Below are 12,976 nucleotides of genomic sequence, written 5' to 3' on the forward strand. Positions count from 1 at the left end.
ATGATGGACATCATTTATAGATCAGGTCATATAAAGCTATGATCCTGTTTTGATCAGATTGGGATCAGGTATTATCATTTGTATTCCCTCTAGATCAGGTCATGTGAAGGCACAATCATGTGTTCAGCAGTCTATATAAGGATCTGGACAGGACCAGGTATCATGTTGGATCAGATCATGTGAAGATATGATCATGTGTTGATCAGTTTATGTATGGATAAGGTATTATGACAGACATCATTTATAGATATGATCATGTGTTGATCTGGTCTCCTAATCGGGATCCCCCATAGACTAGTCTAAGACATGTGTTGATCTGGTATACCTGATCAGGTCATGTGAAGATATGATCGTGTGTTGATCAGGTACTATGACAGGCATTATTTATAGATATGATCATGTGTTGATCAAGTCTCATAAACAATATCCCCTATAGATCAGGTCATGTGAAGGTATGATCATGTGTTGATCTGGTATCATGCTCAGGGTCATGGTGGATCAGGTCATGTGAAGATATGAGCATGTGTTGATCAGTTTATGTATGGATCAGCTTTTATGACAGGCATCATTTATAGATATGATTATGTGTTGATCAGGTCTCCTAATTGGGATCCCCTATAGATTAGGTCATATGAAGGTATGATCATGTGTTGATCTGATATCATGATCAGATCATGTGAAGATATAATCATGTGATTTATGTAGGGATCAGGTATTATGATGGGCATCATTTATAGATAAGGTCATGTTGTTAACAGATCAGAGCACGATCATGTGTTGAGCAGCTCATATATGTATCTGGACAGGGCCAGGTATGCTGTTTAGGATAATTTTGGATCAGGTCATGTTACAGTATGATCATGTGTTGATCAGGTATTATGATAGGCATCGTTTATAGATCACCTCATGTGAAGTTATGATTATGTCATGAACAGTTCAGGATCAAGTACAGTTGCATCTCATAAAATTAGAATATCATCAAAAAGGTAATCTTATTTCAGTAATCCAAAAAGTGAAACTCATATATTTTATATAGATGTGTTACCTACAGAGTGATATATTTCAAGCATTTCTAGAATATTCAATCAAATTAGAATATTACAGAAGACCAATAAAAAAAAAAAAAAAAAAAAAGGATTTTTAATACAGAAACGTTGACTTACTGAAAAGTATGTCCATGTACAGTATAATATGCACTCAATACTTGGTCAGGGCTCCATTTGCATGAATTACTGCATCAATGCGACATGGCATGGAGGCGATTAGCCTGTGGCACTGCTGAGGTGTTATGGAAGCCCAGGTTGCTTTGATAGTGGCTTTCAGCCCGTCTGCATTATTGGGTCTGGTGTCTCTCCTCTTCCTCTTGGCAATACCCCACAGATTCTCTATGGGGTTTAGGTCGGGTGAGTTTTCTGGCCAATCAAGCACGGTGATACCATGATCATTAAACCAGGTAATGGTACTTTTGGCAGTGTGGGCAGGTGCCAGGTCCTGAAAATGAAATCAGCATCTCCATAAAGCTGGTCAGCATAGGGAAGCATTAAGTGCTCTAGAATGTCCTGGTAGAGGACTGTGCTGACTTTTGACTTGATAAAACACAGTTTACCAACACCAGCAGATGACATGGCTCCCCAAATCATCACTGACTAGAACATTTTACATTTCATTTGGAAATCAAGGTCCCAGAGTCTGGAGGAAGAGTGGAGAGGCAAAAAATCAAAGTTGCATGAGGTCCAGTGTGAAGTTTACACAGTCAATGATAATTTGGGGAGCCATGTCATCTGCTGGTGTTGGTCCACTGTTTTATCAAGTCCAAAGTCAGCACAGCCCTCTTACCAGGAAATTCCAGAGCACTTCTTGCTTTCCTCTGCTGACCAGCTTTATGGAGATGCTGATTTAATTTTCCAGCAGTATTTGGCACCTCCCCACACTACCAAAGGTACCAATACCTGGTTTAATGATCATGTTATCACTGTGCTTGATTGGCCAGCAAACTTGCCTGACCTAAACCCCATAGAGATTCTGTGGGGTTTTGTCAAGAGGAAGATGAGATACACCAAACTTAACAAAGTAGACGAGCTGAAGGCCTCTATCAAAGCAACCTGGACTTCCATAACAGGGGGGAAGTAATAATGGGCGTATGCTATAGGCCCCCCAACCAGAGGGAGGAGGGGGAGGCAGACCTGCTATGACAGCTTGGAATGACAGCAAGGATGGGAAATGTCATTATAATGGGGAATTTTAATTATCCAGATATAGACTGGGCAGAAGAAACCACGCATTCATCTAAGGCTCGCCATTTCCTAAATGTTTTGCAGGACACTTTCACGGGTCAGATGGTGAACGCACCGACAAGAAACAATGCGTTACTAGAACTACTGATTACTAACAATACAGACCTGATCATGGATGTAGAAATACGGGGAAACTTAGGAAGCAGTAACCATAGGTCAATTAGTTTCAATATAAATTATAGCAATAGGAAACACAAGGCTAATACAAGGATACTGAATTTCAAAAGAGCCAACTTCCCTAAACTGCATTCTGTTAGACGATATAAAATGGGATATAATCCTAGGAGCAAAGAACACGAAGGAAAAATGGGAGTGCTTTAGGAACATACTGAATAAAGGTATTGGCCAGTGCATTCCAACGGGGAATACGTTTAAAAGAGCTAAAATAGACCCTGGGTGGCTAAACTCCAACATAAAAATGCATATAAAAACTTAAGAAAAGGCCTTCAATAAATACAAGGCTGAGGGTTCATTGGCAGCATTCTAACATTACAAAGCATGCAGTAAGAAATGTAAGAGCGCAATCAAGGCGGCTAAGATAGAATACAAAAGGCACATAGCGGAAGAGAGTAAAAAACGCCAAGAAATTATTTAAGTATATAAATAGTAAGAAAGTGAGGTCAGAACACATTGGCCCCATAAAGGAGGACAAAGGGAATCTAGCTACAAAGGACAGAGAGAAGGTGAAGGTGCTAAATAAATTCTTCTCCTCAGTCTTCACAAAATAATTGGGGGGGATACAGTAACCTAGACTGTAATGTTAAGTTAATAACATGTCACAGGAAGCACCCTCATGGTTAACAGAAGACAGACTCAGAACTAGACTCGAAAAAACGTAACATAAGCAGGTTACCAGGACCAGATGGCTTACACCCGAGGGTCCTTAAAGAACTCAGCCTGGTGATAGCCAGACCATTGTTCCTAATTTTTATGGATAGTCTACTGATGGTAATGGTACCAGCTGATTGGAAAAAATTGCAGTATCAATATTTAAAAAAGAGCCAAGATATATCCCTGGGAACTACAGGCTGGTTAGCCTAACATCAATAGCCTGTAAGATATTGGAGGGAATGATAAGGGACCATATACAATACTTTAGTGATGAAAACTGTATAATTAATAGTAATCAGCATGGATTCATGAAAAATCGTTCTTGCCAGACTAATCTATTATTCTTCTATGAAGAAGTGAGCTGCCATCTAGATAAAGGAAGGCCTGTGGATGTGGTGTATCTGGATTTTGCAATGGCATTTGATACAGTTCCCCACAAACATTTACTGTACAAACTAAGGTACATAGATATGGACCATAAGGGGAGTACCTGGATTAAAAGCTGGCTTTAAGGGCGAGTCCAAAAGGTAGTGATAAATGGGGAGTACTCTGAATGGTCTGGTGTGGAATGTGGGGTCTCCCAAGGATCTGTCCTCGGACCAATCCTATTTAATTTATTCATAAACAACCTAGAGCATGGGATAAACAGCTCAATCTCAATCTCTGTATTTGCGGACAATACTAAATTAAGCAGGGCAATAACTTCTACGCACGATGTGGAAACCTTACAAGAAGACCTTAACAAAATAACATGATACGCATCCACTTGGCAAATTAGGTTTAATGTTGAAAAATGTAAGGTAATGTATTTGGGTGCCAGAAATATGAACGCAAGTTTCTCTCTAGGGGGAGAGCCTTTGGGGGAATCCAAGATGGAAAAGGACCTGGGGGTCCTAGTAGATGACCAGCTTAGCAATGGCATACAATGCCAAGCTGCTGCAATCAAAGCCAGCAGAATACTGGCATGCATAAAAAAAGGGGATTCACTCCAGAGATAAAGCGATAATTTTTCCATTCTACAAGACTCTGGTCCAGCCACATCTGGAGCATACCATCCAGTTCTGGGCACTAGTCCTCTGGAAGAATGTGCTGGAACTGGAGAGAGTCCAGAGAAGGGCAACAAAGCTAATAAAGGGACTGGAGGATCTCAGGTATGAGGAAAGACTACAAGCATTGAACTTCTTCTCTCTGGAGAAGGGACGCTTAAGAGGGGATATGATATTAATGTACAAATACTGTACTGGCGACCCTAGCATAGGGAACAAACTATTCAGTGAAAGGGAATGTAATAGGACTCGCGACCATTTACTAAAATTAGAAGAAAAGCGGTTTTACCTTAAATTGCCTAACGGGTTCTATACCGCCAGAGCAGTAAGGATGTGAAACTCTCTTCCACAAGCTGTGTTGTCAGCGGGGAGCATTGATAGTTTCAGAAAACTATTAGATGGTCACCTTAATAATGACAACATACAGGGGTATACAATGTACTATTGACATAAACACTTATACACACACTCAGCATAGGTTGAACTAAATGGACCGGTCTTTTTTCTTTCAATAATTTTTATTGATTTTTTTAGAAGAATAGCAAAAAAATATACATAATCCAACAAACAATATGGCATGTACAATGGCTCAACCTGAAGCTTAACCACTTCCCGCCCGCCATATAGCAAAATGACGTCCGGGAAGTGGTTGCTGTATCCTGACTGGCCGTCATATGACGTCCAGCAGGATAGACTGCTGGGAGGCATGCAGAGTGGCGATCGGTGGTGCGGTGTGTCACTCTGACTCACCGCATCCCCGATCCTGGTAAAGAGCCTAATGACGTAGGCTCTTTACCATGTGACCAGCTGTGTCCAATCACAGCTGGTCACATAGTAAATAGGAAGTACCGTTGATCGGCTTTTCTCAGTTTGTGCCTGACAGGCACGAGTAGAGGAGAGCCGATTGGCGGATCTCCTGATGTGGGGGGATTCTGTGCTGGTAATCAGAGCATTGATTACCAGTGCAGATCCTTGGGGGATGCCTCTAGAGCCACCAGGGATTGCCCACCCATGACCACCAGGGATGCCAATCAGGGCTCAGGGACCCTTTCAGTGCCCTCCACACCAGAGCTGCCCATGATTGTCATCTATCAGTGCCGCCCACCAGTGCCCATTATTGCCTATCGGTGCCTATCAGGGCCACCTATCAGTGCCACCTATCGTTGCTGCCTATCAGTGCCCATTAGTGCCCCCCAGTACTGCATATCAGTGCTACCTATCAGTGCTGCATATTAGTGCCACATATCAGTGCTGCATATTAGTGCCACCCCATCAGTGCCTCCTCATCAGTGCCTGTCAGTACAGCCTCATCAGTGCAGGAAAAAACATATCTATTTACAAAATTTGATAACCTAAACAAAACTATTTTTTTTCAAACTTATCGTTTTTTTTTATTTGTGTAGCAAAAAAGAAAAAACCTTGCGGTGATCAAATACCACCAAAAGGAAGCTCTATTTGTGGGAAAAAAATGACATAAATTTGGTTTAGGTACATTGTTGCATGACCGCGCAATTGTCATTCAAAATGCAACAGCGCTAAAAGCTGAAAATTGGCCTGGGCAGGAAGGGGGTGAAAGTGCCCTGTATGGAAGTGGTTAAAGTTGACAGAACAAAGATAACAAGCAATTGTGATCTGAACTGAGATCTAATTATATGGGGTTTAAATGAAGTCCATCAGTGTCATGGCGGACAGACAACATTCCAACCTAATGGAAATGAAGATATATGCCGTAGGTTACCGATATATCCAGAAACCAAAATACACAGAAGGCATGTTGTTAAAGCAAAACAAATAAAATAAAAGGTCTTGGATATAATTCATTATTGGCTTACCGATGTGTGAAGAAGGAACTGACCAGCCACTCAAATAAGCAGAGGTCAGCCCTTCTCCCCTATGGGTAGACCAAACCCCTAATGAAGTAACTGATATGACTAATAACCTAAATATGTTAATACTTGTTGAGCCAGTTAAGAAAGAATAGAACAGGAACAATGGAGATCTCAGCAAGAGGGATGGGTGAAGGACAGGGCTTCCCTATAAGGAAAAGAATAGGAGGCAAAAGAATAGGAGTTTTACCAGGCAAAGTAACTTAAGAGGAATCGCAAAGGATGCTGTATGTTCTTCCAAGGATCCCAGACTGCTTTGAATTTTTCAGATGTGTCCAGTAGATTAGCTGTCTTCTCCTGCACCATAATCCAGTGTAGTTTTTGCTTAGCTTCTGTAAAGGATACTGAAGGTTGTTTCCAAGCCCGGCTGGTGTCTTTTTTTCAACCTCACTATGTAACACCAGTGGCGTAGCGTGGGTTGTCAGCACCCGGGGCAATGCAAGTAATTTGCGCCCCGTAACCCGCGGGATTTTAGCACTCGAGTCTCTTCCACTAGATTAGTTAAAGAAACCCTTACCCCCTAAGCACATGTATTGTTTGTTATGAAAATACTAATGTAATTAAAGTAAAATGCATCTAAATACAAGTTTGAATGACCAGCGTGCCCCCTTTCAAAGTATAATGCATCTAAATACAAGTTTGAATGACCAGCGTGCCCCCTTTCAATGCAGAGAGACCAGCGTGTCCCCTTTCAATGCAGAATGACCAGCGTGTCCCCTTTCAATGCAGAATGACCAGCGTGCCCCCTTTCAATGCAGAATGACCAGCGTGCCCCCTTTCAAAGCAGAGAGACCAGCGTGCCCCCATTCAATGCAGAGAGACCATCTTGCCCCCTTTCAATGCAGAATGACCAGCGTGCCCCCTTTCAATGCAGAATGACCAGCGTGCCCCCTTTCAATGCAGAATGACCAGCGTGCCCCCTTTCAATGCAGAGAGACCAGCGTGCCCCCATTCAATGCAGAGAGACCAGCGTGCCCCCATTCAATGCAGAGAGACCAGCGTGCCCCCTTTCAATGCAGAGTGACCAGCGTGCCCCCTTTCAATGCAGAGAGACCAGCGTGCCCCCTTTCAATGCAGAGAGACCAGCGTGCCCCCTTTCAATGCAGAGAGACCAGCGTGCCCCCTTTCAATGCAGAGAGACCAGCGTGCCCCCTTTCAATGCAGAGAGACCAGCGTGCCCCCTTTCAATGCAGAGAGACCAGCGTGCCCCCTTTCAATGCAGAGAGACCAGCGTGCCCCCTTTCAATGCAGAGAGACCAGCGTGCCCCCTTTCAATGCAGAGAGACCAGCGTGCCCCCTTTCAATGCAGAGAGACCAGCGTGCCCCCTTTCAATGCAGAGAGACCAGCGTGCCCCCTTTCAATGCAGAGAGACCAGCGTGCCCCCTTTCAATGCAGAGAGACCAGCGTGCCCCCTTTCAATGCAGAGAGACCAGCGTGCCCCCTTTCAATGCAGAGAGACCAGCGTGCCCCCATTCAATGCAGAGTGACCAGCGTGCCCCCATTCAATGCAGAGTGACCAGCGTGCCCCCATTCAATGCAGAGTGACCAGCGTGCCCCCATTCAATGCAGAGAGACCAGCGTGCCCCCATTTAATGCAGAGAGACCAGCGTGCCCCCATTCAATGCAGAGAGACCAGCGTGCCCCCATTCAATGCAGAGAGACCAGCGTGCCCCCATTCAATGCAGAGAGACCAGCGTGCCCCCATTCAATGCAGAGAGACCAGCGTGCCCCCATTCAATGCAGAGAGACCAGCGTGCCCCCATTCAATGCAGAGAGACCAGCGTGCCCCCATTCAATGCAGAGAGACCAGCGTGCCCCCATTCAATGCAGAGAGACCAGCGTGCCCCCATTCAATGCAGAGAGACCAGCGTGCCCCCATTCAATGCAGAGAGACCAGCGTGCCCCCATTCAATGCAGAGAGACCAGCGTGCCCCCATTCAATGCAGAGAGACCAGCGTGCCCCCATTCAATGTAGAATGACCAGCGTGCCCCCTTTCAATGCAGAGTGACCAGTGTGCCCCCTTTCAATGCAGAGTGACCAGTGTGCCCCCTTTCAATGCAGAGTGACCAGCGTGCCCCCTTTCAATGCAGAGTGACCAGCGTGCCCCCTTTCAATGCAGAGTGACCAGCGTGCCCCCTTTCAATGCAGAGTGACCAGCGTGCCCCCTTTCAATGCAGAGTGACCAGCGTGCCCCCTTTCAATGCAGAGTGACCAGCGTGCCCCCTTTCAATGCAGAGTGACCAGCGTGCCCCCTTTCAATGCAGAGTGACCAGCGTGCCCCCTTTCAATGCAGAGTGACCAGCGTGCCCCCTTTCAATGCAGAGTGACCAGCGTGCCCCCTTTCAATGCAGACAGACCAGCGTGCCCCCTTCAATGCAAAGAGACTTACCTACAGCGGCGGCTTCTCCTCAGTTCCCCGTGTTTCCTTGAGTCCTCCCGCCTCCTCCTTTCGGCCAAGCAGGAACGGGTCTCAGACCCGCTTCCTGATTGGCCAGGAGGAGGATCCATGTGACAATAGCGAACTTTCATTTGCTATTGTCACACAATGGGTGGGCTCGGGGCGCACTGCTCTGCGCCCCGGGTCCACCCTTTTTTGAAGCTTATTAGAGCCACTGGCTCTAATCAGGTGATTAAAAAAAAAAACACTCTGTGACAGCGCCAGGCTGCTGACTCACTCACTGCTAAACTGACTGAGCAGTGAGGAGAGGCGGCATAGGCAGGGCTTGGTTTGCAACGCCACCCCACCCTACACAAATGGACAGGTGAGGCACAGTCCAGCCCCTCCCCGCCCCGACCCGCCATTTTCAGCCATAGGGCGGCCGCGCTGGACATCTCCCTGCCTAAAGATGGAGGCAGCCACAGACAGTGTGTGAACTGTGTATGTCATAGTCAGACAGACAGAGTGGCACTGCGGATGCGCCCCCCAGATGTTGCACCCGGTGCGGCCCGCCCCCCCCCCTGCACCCCCCCACGCTACGCCACTGTGTAACACCTCAGCAGTGCCACAGGCTGATCGCCTCCATGCCACGCAGCAAGTAATTCATGCAAAATGAGCCCTGACCAAGTATTGAATGCATCCTATACTGTATATCAGGGGTCTTCAAATTATGGCCCTCCAGTTGTTCAGGAACTACAATTCTCATCATGCCTAGTCATGTCTCATAGGATGTGTAGTTCCGCAACAGCTGGAGGGCCATAGTTTGAGGATCCCTGCTGTACATGGACATACTTTTCAGTAAGCCAACGTTTCTGTATTAAAAATCCTTTTTTTTTTTTTTATTGGTCTTATTTAATCTTCTCATTTTCTGAGATACTGAATTTTGGGTTTTCACTAGCTGTAAGCCATAATCATCACAAATAAAAGTAAGAAATGCTTGAAATATATCACTCTGTGTCTAACTCATCTATATAAAATATGCGTTTCACGTTTTTAATTGAATTACTGAAGTAAAGTAACTTTTTCATGATGTTCTAAATTCATGAGATGTACCTGTATAATCTGGATCCCCTATAGATCAGGCCATGTGAAGACACAATCATGTTTTGAGCAGCTCATATATTCATCTGGACAGGACCAGGTATGCTCTGAATCATGTTGGACCAGGTCATGTGAAGGTATGATCGTCAGATATAATTGGGACCCCATATAGATCAGGTTATGTGAAAGCACAATCATGTTGAGCAACTCATGTATGGATCTGGTCAGGAATCAGGATCACCTTGGATCAGGTCAGGGGAAGGTACGACCATGTGACCCAGTGGGTGTGTATCTCACACTCAGAAGAAATCCATTTTATAATACCTTGTTTTAGTACTTGCTCCTAGTAGAATTGAGCAATAAAGCAAAACAAATGATAGCACTACAAGGTATTTCATGTCATGTGTTTTGCTGGAATAGTAGGCTGTAAATGTATTTTATTTATCACTGAACAGAGAAATCTGTGGTTTAAAGAAAACATTCACTGGGAGAAAAATGGGGCTCTGTCACTTCTGGCCACTTTCTAAAAATGCTAGTAGCCTGGCCATCTCCAGCTCAGAGAAACTGACCTGAAACAAGGATGCAGATTAGAAGATCAGAGCTTCTAAGTAATGACCCAGAAAGTACTAAAGTCATTGGATCAGATGACCATATAAAGCTGATCTCCAAACAGCTTAACACACAGATGACATTCATACACTATATTACCAAAAGTATTATGATGCCTTCGTTTACACGCACATTAACTTTAATTGCATCCCAGTCTTAAGCCCCGCACACACGAGTAGAAATTCGGCAGGGAAATTTCGTCTGGCGACCGATCTGCCGATTTTCAGCTTGTTAGTATGGTGCTTCCGACAACCGACTCCGACTTTTCGGCTGAAAAAATCCTGGTGTGCAGGCTATATAATTTTTGTCGACCGTCAAAACAACGTCCGATTTTCGTCTCATTAGTACAGATTTCGATGGGGAAAAATCTTATGAGCAAGACTAGGCATGCTCAGAGATGAAAGAACATATACAAAGCAAACCAACACATGACATCACTTCTGAAGTAGAATTCTGTCGTGCGGGAAAATTCGTGTGCAGTCTAGAGCACATTCCAACCAACATACACCACTCTGGACAAAAGACGGACGACCGGTCGGTGGAAATTCGTTGCGTGTGTACGAGACTTAAGTCCATAGGGTTCAGTATTGAGTTGGCCCACTCTTTGCAGCTATAACAGCTTCAGCTCTTCCGGGAAGGCTGTCCACAAGGTTTAAAAATATGTCTATGGAAATGTTTGGCTATGTTTGACATTAAAGTTCACGTGCATGTAATGGCAGGCATCCCAATACTTTTGACAATATAGTGTACTTCCAACCATACAAATATCCCATAAATTACAACTATAGATACTGTTTGGAAAGATGAAGGTGAAGTTTGTAACCAGCCACCCTCCCCTTTCCCCAGTTCTTGACGTCTCTTCTTAGCAGTCACATGAGACGCATTGGACTGTGGTATCATGAGGTAAACACAGGGAAAGTCTTTGCTCTCCTATAGTGATTCATGTTATCGGTATTCAAATCAATGCACACTTGTGAAGTACCATTTGGTTGCATAACTTTATAACAGTTCAGGGAAGACTTTGACCAACCAAATTTATCCAGCATTTGTTAGCAGAAAAGAACAACCAGATCAAATGAAACCCTAAAGTGTATAAACAAATGGTTGCCTTTAATTGATTGTGTTGACAATCAGACATTGTTGAACTAGAATGGTACTTCTAAGTTTGTCCATGTTGGTACACACTGGCGCAGTTTAAGTGATTGGGCTACGTCACAACCGCACTCCAAATGTCCTCTACCGGCAGTGTTATCTTCTTAAAGCCTGCCAGCTGCTGCTGTACCACCCTCTGAACAGTGGATTCTGATAGAGGGTGCTGTCCATGTAAACAAGCTCTAAAGAAGATCGTAGGATTTAAATCTTAGGCAGGCCATAGATTATGACATTTTCTTGCCGTCCATGAGTGGAAGGCAAGAAAATTGCTTGATTTCCCCATCAACACCATCGTTATTGATGGGGAAATCCCTACCACAATACTATTGTGTTCTTCCAACAAGGAGCTTGATGGATCTACTGGTGTTCAATCAGTATGCCCATACATGGATCAAAATTCCCCCGGTCCCTGCTGAACCACTCGAATGAAAAATCGAAGGAGCCAGGTAGAAACTTGCAAGCCAACGTCGTTCTATTCGATGAAGTCATTGTTTAAGTGTTCAGACATCTATAGGTGCTATGGCTGTTTGAATACAATAGCTGTCAGGGAAGGTTCCTTCATCCACACTTAAAGAGGAGCTCTAGGCTCCTTCAGAAAAACTTTAAGTCAGAAACTACAAATGCTGTAACTGCTGACTTTTAATATTAGGACACTTTCCTGCCCGCTAATCCAGCGGTGTCTTCACCCAAGCAGATTTTCCAATCGGCTCTCTGGGGCTGCCGCCGCCATCTCGGCTAAGGAATACCGGCAGTGAAGCCCTGCAGGTTCACAGAAGGTTTCCTACTGCGCATGCGCAAAACATGCTGTGCTTCGTGAATGGCCTGGCGGGGGGGGATTCCGGTTGTGTTCACCATGGAAAAGTCAGCCAGAAGTGGGTGGTCAAAACCAGGTACTCGCTCGCCCCCGTAAGACGCTAAATGTGGAATCGGGGGGGGGGGGGGGGGTGAGGCAAATAAGTAGAGCTTACCCTATTGGGTAGAACTCCGCTTTAAGCATGGATGGAGGAGTGCATTGATTTTCTCTTCAAAAGCGTGTATGGCTACCTTACTTTTATCTGTGATTGAAAAAAAGACTTTTTTTTTATTATAGACCGATATTTGTCTGATTTTAAATACTATGAGGTATATTTATAAAGCAGTGAATCTGACGTTCACCAAACATTCATTTCAGGTAAATCTTACAGGTGCATGCGTTTTTTAAATAACAGTGATGGATTCACCACCAGTGAAGGAAAAATCTCAATTGAGACTGATCAATAACATTATATGCCCCACATTCCAATTAACATAGGAACAACAACATATAGAAATCTTTTAGAGGGACATTTTAGGTGGTACAATGATGAGGCCATACATATAGTCATTATCAGTTGACTTTTTAACTTGGTTCTGTACTAATAAAATAAACAGTTTTACAAAATGTATGCTGCCATCACTGCATCTGAAATACCCCTCTAAAGCTAGGTTCACATTTATGCGGTTGTGGTTGATGCGGTTTTCCGGCACATTTTGCGTTTTTGAACCCACATTTTTTATGCCATTTGGATGTGGTTTTCATGCATTTTTTTTTTTTTTCTTTTCCATGACAAACTGTTAATAGCCACTTGTTAAGGAGCGGGCAGCTATGGCATCTTCAACAACCGATGAATCCTTGGTTGTCAGTAGGGTTCCTCACTGA

The 12,976-nt window shown here is 44.3% G+C and overlaps 1 protein-coding gene across 4 annotated transcripts in view; it reads left to right on the top strand.

Moving 5' to 3' along the window:
• Nucleotides 1-12,976, top strand: part of DOP1A (DOP1 leucine zipper like protein A) — a 149,849-nt gene that overhangs the window by 747 nt on the left and 136,126 nt on the right. The gene's annotated exons all lie outside the window — the stretch shown is intronic.

Source organism: Pelophylax lessonae (assembly GCF_965119305.1).
Source record: "Pelophylax lessonae genome assembly, chromosome: 3".
In the NCBI taxonomy this organism is placed as follows: Eukaryota; Metazoa; Chordata; class Amphibia; order Anura; family Ranidae; genus Pelophylax; species Pelophylax lessonae.